Source organism: Oxyura jamaicensis, chromosome 5 (assembly GCF_011077185.1).
Source record: "Oxyura jamaicensis isolate SHBP4307 breed ruddy duck chromosome 5, BPBGC_Ojam_1.0, whole genome shotgun sequence".
Taxonomy (NCBI): domain Eukaryota; kingdom Metazoa; phylum Chordata; class Aves; order Anseriformes; family Anatidae; genus Oxyura; species Oxyura jamaicensis.
The window spans coordinates 28,383,771-28,391,864 of record NC_048897.1 but is presented as its reverse complement, the minus strand read 5'-3'; the positions used below and the strand labels follow the sequence as shown (position 1 = coordinate 28,391,864).

At 49.5% G+C, this 8,094-nt stretch overlaps 1 long non-coding RNA gene across 1 annotated transcript in view; it reads right to left on the bottom strand.

The window, feature by feature from the left end:
• Positions 1–8,094, bottom strand: part of LOC118167412 — a 37,796-nt gene that overhangs the window by 20,851 nt on the left and 8,851 nt on the right. The gene's annotated exons all lie outside the window — the stretch shown is intronic.

Genomic DNA, 8,094 nt, shown 5'->3' with positions numbered 1-8,094 from the left:
CATCCTTAACAACACTTCAAGTTAGAAGTTGTGCTGGCTAGAAAGCTTACCTTATCCTTTGCCAAAGCTCCTAACACTTGCCTTATCCACAAAGTCACTGTGTAAGCAGGGGAGGCGACAGCCAGAAAGCATAAGATTCAGTTTGCCATTATCCATCCTGTGTCTCTCTCAAAGAAAAAAACCTACCCAACATCCCTGCTACCTGCAGGTAGCATCCTAAGTGGATTTGGAGCCTTTGTATTGCAACAGTTTCAGAGCATGAGATAGAATATTCTTTACTTGTTCTCAGGCTCTCTCTTAGCCCACAGCAAGAGCTGCACCATCCAAACACAACACAGAAGTGCCGTTCCTAGCAGCAATGAGACATCACTGGTCATCTGTGGAGGTGCTCCTCCATAAACCCCAGTAACTAATGGCAGATGTGCTGCTGCAGTAGAGTTTTAAAAGCCTGGGGAACCATGAAGTCACCTAATCCAATTTCCTCCATCTTTTTCAAGACCCTGATTTTCCCCTCAGCTAACCCCAAACACATTATCCCCCAACGAGATATCCAAGTGCTTGTCTGCAATGCTGCAAGCAAGGGAATTCACCATGTTCCTCGCTAACCTAAATAGAAAACAACACACCAGGGCTCTTCTGGGCTCCTGTGTGCAGCGGAAGAGGTGAGAGGCAAGGCAGGTGTTGGCAGCAGAGCAGGCTAATGGAGCTGAGCCCAGCGCTAGCGGAGCCCAAGCGCCTCCCTGCCTGCAGGCTGGGGCCACGGGCACCCTGCAGGCAGCCACAGCTCACTGAGGACAGGCCAGCACGTTCACATCCCCATGCCCTATGTGAGACGGGGCCAGTTCAGCCCTATTCTGCCCTCAGGGCAGGTTTAGGGTCACCACTGGGCTGCCGAGTGCCACAGCAGTTAGGGCAGCAATGCAAAAGATGACTTGAACACAGCTGGGGCTCTTTGCTGGCATTTTCCCAGCCCACGTGGCCTCAGCTGCTGCCTTTCCCACACAATGACCATCCTCTCCAAACCCCTGACAGCCCTCCAAACCCCTCTGCCAACCAAAGACCCCACATCCTTCATCCTGGTAAAGCCTGACTGCTCCACTAATTCAGCATATGCTCAAGGGAAATACTGGCCTGGAGTTGAACAGGCCCTGTCCTCCCTGCCTGCTAAGGTCCCCTTTAACAAGGCTGCTTTGTTACTTTCTCACCCACAGCCCTCACAAACCCCAGATTAAATCTAGAGCTTTCAAAGGCAGTCCCCTGCCAAAAAGAAAAAAAAAAAAAAAGAAAAAAAAGAAAAAGCTAATCCTGGACCCAGTTTTGTCCTCTGGAGTGCCCGCATCTGCACAGCCCCACTCCAGCCTGTTTGTTCGCAGGCCCCACCTGACACGTCACCTTCTTGAAGTTACCTCACCCCGCAGTGTCCTCAGAGCACCGCAGCCATCAGCTCACTGCCACGCACTGCCTTCCTGGAGTGAGCTCTGGCCCTTTGCGCCATCACACACAACTGCCCTATCCCTTTGCCACAGCGATGCCTTCTCTACACCTCGACACTGTGCCCAAATACTCATGCCCAAGCCCCTTATGGCTTGGAAATCCCAGCTCCCTGCCGTATCCCGTCCCTGGGACTCAGCCACCAACACAGCCTACGCATGCCCACAGGTGTGCATTTCAGCCCCTGCACCATAAGGGAAAGTGTCCTGCTCTCGGCAGTGCTCATACCTGTCTTTTCTGCCCTACAACTACCAGTCCCCATCAGCTCAACAGGACTGCATGTTTCAGAGAAAAAGGGAAGGGATTTGAGCATACCAAGCTTGTGCTTCTGCTAAAAAGGTAAGACCCAAACACCTTGTTTTACTCCAGGAAGCGGCCACACATCAGCAGGGGGGCAGGGGCAGGAGCTGCCCCTTTCCAGGCACTGCCCAAGGAGCGGTGGCCTCAGGTGGGACCTCCAGCCTCACAGCTAGGTGCATCACAGCAGCACGCTCACCTCCCTGACCTAACCTGCTGCCTTCCCCATCCCAGCTGACAGGCAGATCCAGATAAGAGAGCTCTGATAACGACTTGGTCAGACGCGTGGCCTGTCCCATGATCAGAACTGACAACTCTGATACAATAGACCCGCAGCACCCACTTCCTGGTGGGCACTCCCCCCGTTTTAACCTTTGCCCCACTTCTGCAGATAAGAAGTTCGGGAAATAAGCGCCGAGCTGTAAAGTCACCTGCTTCCCAACTGACAAGCCCTGAGCCTGGGCATGGCCGAGCCGCGGGCCCTGCCTGCTGCCTGTGCTGGCACCATGCTCTCCGCCCCAAGCTGCCCCGAGCTGATCGCCGAATGGAGCAGCAGCAGCAGGAGACAAGGAAGGACGTGGGCATCAGCCTGGTTGTTTTCTCCGGGTGTGCACTCTATGGGGGCAAAGATTGCACAGGCTGAACCAGATAGCAAATAGCCCAGCTGGAAAGTACCAAGCATCCTGTTTTGCACACAGGCCACACAAAGCACCCCACTATAAAGAACGCTTTAGAGCAGCGTGGCATGGGCACCGGGGTGCCCCCAGCACACTCCGTACGGTGACACGATGTCACCCCGTGCTGGACGCTTCCTTCTGCCCTGCACTTTAGTTACTACACTGATGGGTGCCTGACAGAGAGCGCCAATAGGGAATGAGCTCGCTTGGACTCGCAAGCCTTTCCTGTGTTGCTAGCACCTCTTCTATCTGTAGGTCACGCAGGCTGAGTGGCTGAGCACAGCAGTGAGCACGGCGCTGCTCTGCACAGCACAGATGTGGACAGCAAGGGCATAGTAATGGGGAAAGACGGTAGTCCCTCAAAAAAGGGGCAGGAAAGAAAGAGCTCAGACTCCATACGCAGGAGTCCTGACAGAATTTAGAATTTGCTTTGATTTAAAGCACACTGGGAGCTACGGAAAACACAGAGATCAGACATTCTCCTTTCCAACCCTCTGGTTAAAGCCCGTTTACTAAAATGCCACTTGCCCTGTGCCAAATTCTCAATCTCTCAAGCTGTCTAGTGCTGTTTCACAGCGGACAGGGGAGCGCTTCTTTGGGGACCTCAGACAGGTGATCCTGGGTGATGCAGAAATGGAACAGCCTTTCTTCCTGGCTTGCCACTCCCTAGGGCACAGCTCCTCAACTTAGCTTAACAAAAGCAAACACATACAGCAGTCCAAAGAGGAACACAGGAGTGACTGCTAGATTTTATACTAACCATTCTTAGGTGATTGCCACTTTATACCTAAACCCTAGTGATAGAACAAGAACCAGCTGTCAGACCTGAGATCCAATCCTTAAATAAGGCCCTACTCAGCTAAAGTAATAGGGATCTCTATCCAAGGATTTGAGACCCATTTTCACCAGGAAATCCCTTCAGACACAACCCTCCTCTTCAGCATGCTGCCCCCCCCCCCCAAGCATTGCATGTCATTCAAACGTATTAGGAAGGATTCCTACACCTAACATCACACAAGGTGGACAATCTCCATTTAGCTCTACAAAGGAAGATGATCCCAAGGCAAAGACAGCCCAGGACTTGCCTGCCTCTGCTAATCGTGGGCAGCCTGGTTCCCAAGGCCACTTTCCCTTGTGGCCCTGCACAGTACGCACTGGGAGCTGGGACAAAGCACTGCCAGTGCCAGGCTCTGTATCTTGGGCTCTTTGTCTCAACGTGCAAAGCATGGGAGAAGGTGCAGCAGAGGCAGCTAGCTTCTCTGCTGCCTGGGATGGAAGGAAAGGAGACCCAGAGACACAGTTCGGTCTCCTTAGCCTCAGTATCTGTGTTTGACTGTGCTTGAAGAGCAGCCAGAGACAACCCTCTCACTGAGCACAGCTACTTCCCAGCAAACTACCGCAGCACACCATCCGAGTGCAAAATAAGGCCCTCTCTCTGCCCTGCAGCTGTTTGCTGTACCCATGCAAAGAATGACAGAGGCTTATGAAGCACTGGCCTACATTCAGTGCAACCCTAGGGAGGCAGGCACGCAAGCAGGAAGGGGGGAGTGATGCTGACCTTGACAGATGTCCCCTGCCTGCCCTGTCTCACCAGGCACCGCGGGGTGCAGTGGGAGCTCTGCAGCACAGGCACTGGTGTATGTGGCCCCTACTTCTGGGGGATCTACAGCGCATGTGGGCAGCGAGACACTGCAGCATTACCAGCCCCTTTTGCAGCCTTATCCTGGTTTTGATTTAGCTCTGGCAAGGGAGGCTTGGCGCTCTGCTCAAGACGCAGGCTGCAGCTGGCAGCAGGCAGCCAGAACCAGGTCCCTGCTAAGAGACAGAAGGGCTCCAACTTGTCCTGTTGCTCTACAAAACCTTTGCCCACACACGCATCAGATGTAACAATCTCAACAGCAGTAAACCTGACTGCGACCAGGAAATTTTTCACTAGAAGAAGTGCTGGATTGTTAAGCTGCTCATTACACTACAGTGGCTGATTTCCTAAGAACTTGATTCACTTGTGCTTAAGCTGCAGCCCACAGGACAGGAGGAGCATCATGCTTCACGTCCCTAAGCAGGGACGCATGATGCTTTTTCTACCACAGAAAATCTCGGTTTTGTTTCTGTCCTAGTCAGACTCCTGTTTAACTCCACAGGAGATAGCACTGCCACGACCTCAAACTCAGCATTCAAACGTTGACATTCTGTGCTCTGTCCCTGCAGGAAGGTCTCTTCCCCTCCAGCCCTGGCTGAGAATGGGAAGCTGTCTCTTCCCATTAGGCATACATGTTCCACCTCCTGCAACTGCTCAGCAATCAGGGCGGGCAAGAAACACCACCACAGCAATGCCCGGCCTAGAAAGGCAGCTCTGCTTCTGTAGCACTCGTGTTACTGCCTAAGCTGAAGGCACAGTATTTCATTGTTGCTCTCCCCCAGACATACCTCCCTTTTAAATAGTAAGTATTGATCTGTTTGAAATCAGACTCTGGTGCTATAATTAGACACCTCTAAAGCACACATTGCTGTTACACAGCACAGCTGTGAGCTCCTGGGTCCTGGATGAATCTACATTAGCATCGGACTCCCACCAGGAACACCCTTAAAGCACATCTCCCAGGTGTTCTTGGTTACCACGTTTTGGTTCAGATGACAGTCTGAACGCACGTAAACAGATATCCCCAGTCTGAAACTAAACCAGAGGTGAACTCCAGCCACTAGTGAGTGCTGGTCCACAGGTGCAGACTAGAGTTAGGCAGAAGCAAAGTTTCCAGCACTCACGCAGAGCGGATGCCAGTTCCTTAGCACCATTTGCTCAGTAGCTGCCCCTGTTTCCTGCCCAGAGCTTGCTAACGCGCACACAGCTGGTCCCAGCCCTGCGGCCCTCCCAGTGCCAGGCACTACTGCCAGAGCAGGCAGCGCCTCATTTCTTTAAAAGATCAGCTCAGCACAAAGGCCAAGCCCCCAGGCTTCCCTGCTCAGTCCCACTTCTGCTTTGGCCTCCCAGCAGCGACGGGGCAAGCTCCTGATGGGATTTGTTCCTGCAGCAGCACCAGGAGGCATCAGCGTAGCTGTGCTAACTCACTCTTTTGCATGAATAAACTGGGCAAATACTCTCATTTTCAGCTCATTAATGTGACGGCAGCTCTCTTCCTTCCAAAGACCGTGCATAAGGTGTGCGAGTTGCAGCCACAGGCCTGTGTGCAGCCCCCCACCTGTCTGGTACAGCCTTGTTAGCAAGTTTTGGGGCATCCAACTCCCTCAGGACTCAGCATGATTAAAACACTTACTGGTTCTTTATAAATTCAACCCCAGGGTCATCCCTCCTACTGACCTCACTTGGCAAGAGCCGAGGTCTAACTGGGCAGCACAGGGCCCAGACCTCGCAGGCTGCACACCCAGCCTGCTCAGCTCTTTTGGAGTCTGCACCTGCCAGGGAACAGCATGAGGAAAAACAAAACAAAAATCTGGGTCAACATTTTAAATGTGTCACTTCTAAAGTTTACCGTCAACCGTTAAGCAAATTCATGCAATCAAAAGAGCAGCATCAGTGGTCAAAGGGAGCCCTTCAACGGTCTTTACCTAAAAAAAAAAAAAATCTACTTTTTAAAGAGACGATTATCTAATTCAACCTAAAATTGAGAGCCTTCTCCCAAACACAAGCTTTCTGCATTATCTGCAAGATATGATCTAAATAATGGAAAACTTCACTGGATCTAGGTCACTGACAGAAGGTTTTTTTTTTAAAAAAAAACAACAAAAAAAACTCATTGCTGACTTCCAGCACCATACTTATAGCAGACAGAGTGGATAAGATGAAAAAACAGGAGGGATATCAACAAAGGCCAACTTCAGCTCATCAAAACCGGGCTCCTCCTCAGCCTCATGGAAAATGACTCCTCTGAAGTCATGGTTTTATGTCTGTGAACCCCTGAAGGTCCTCAGGTTAATTGCAAGAGATGTGTCAAGTCTCAGGAAGAAGCAGCTTATCTTCCACTTGCATTGCAAGGATGCACGCGTGCACAGGGGAATCTCCAAAACCACAGCAGTTGAAAATCTGCCTAAGGAGAAGAGAGACCAAGTCTGGCTCTTCCAAAGGAGCTGAAGTTGCATGCAACAGCTTTTCTTGGTTGACTACAGAAGGAGCCCTAGAGAAAGGGGTGCATGGAGGATAACCTTTTTAAGCATCTCCCAGAAGACAAATCCTTAACTTTGAAATACTTTTTTGCATGTTTGTGGCCACTCCATCAAGCAGTACAGAGTCCAATGGCTGATCTTACGTTTGGGCATGTTGTTTTTCCCCCCACTTTATTTATTTGCATGTAATAATAGCAGGAAATGGCGTCAGCACAAAGTTCAAACTAATTTCCCTATTAAAGGCCTTGCGCAACTGTTTATCTAGCAGGCCTTTAATGACATCTTTAGTCCAGTTCCAGGGCAAGGATTACAAGCATTTTCAGGTGCTCTGGGCAGGACCATCCACACTCGATGGAAATTTTCTTTTTCACATTTCTTTATCAATGGAGATAGCAGCGATAATGCTTGTTCCACCAAAACTAGAAGGTCCTATATCTTCAAGAACAAAGAAATCAGATGAAAAGCAATTTGTCTCTATGTGACACAAAGAATTTCTCAAAGCTGCTTTATCAAAAGCAAGTTGCTTGCATCCTAGGTACTAGAAATGCACCAAGCTATTTAATGGATCAGCCAATATTAGGCACCTACCAGCTTTATCACACACCCCCATTCCCATTCAAGATTCCATATGAAACAAACAGCTTACTGCTCTGCTTGAGGTTTCCGAACACAGAAAGCTTATCTGGGGACAAAACGCTTCAAGGAAACACCATGCAACAGCTTTAAAAGACTACGGTTAGGGGAAACACTGGCTAGCCAGTCAAGAAGCATCCAAGCTCCAAGAAGCATCCAAGCTCCAAGAAGCTTAACTCTATAGGATACCTCAAATTAGATAAGAGAATAGCCATTAATATGCTATAAAAGCTACATTTTAAAATCTTAACATTTTATTCTTCTTTCTTCAAAGTCCATGTCATATGTTCAGCACAACAATATGGGAAAGAATGAAAGATTTTAAATCAGGATTATCCGACTGATAGTCAATGAGCTCCAGCCCCATGGATCCCTGGCAACACACCATGTGCCAAATTCATTCTTTCATTCATGCTGTCATATCAGCATTTCTAAGGATTTTCTTTCAGTGCCCTAACTTTAATGGGCGTTTTGTAGCAGTACTATCTGCACAGTCAGACTTCCAATGCATTAGATGCCCAATGTCTTAAACAGTCAAGTGTTTCGCTGTTTGGAGGCAGTATAGCCACTGCCCCTGTCAAAATCATTATTAGCAATTAAAACTGAGGCAGATATTTTCAAGACTCTTCACCCTTCAGCTTCCTATTTCTTCCTCATATAAAAGCGGGTCATGGGAGCCAAGTTCTGAACTTGAAAATGCAGTGTTGATTTTTCATGTGGTTTTATTTTTTTAATGATTTAACAACCTATACTGCCTGCTTGCCTCTCCCACTGGTCTAGTCATTACCTCGTGATTTGATTGCTGTGCATGCCATGAGCCGTGCATTTGTAACATGCAGTTCCTTGGAACACGCAGCCATTCCCACCTGCTACGGCT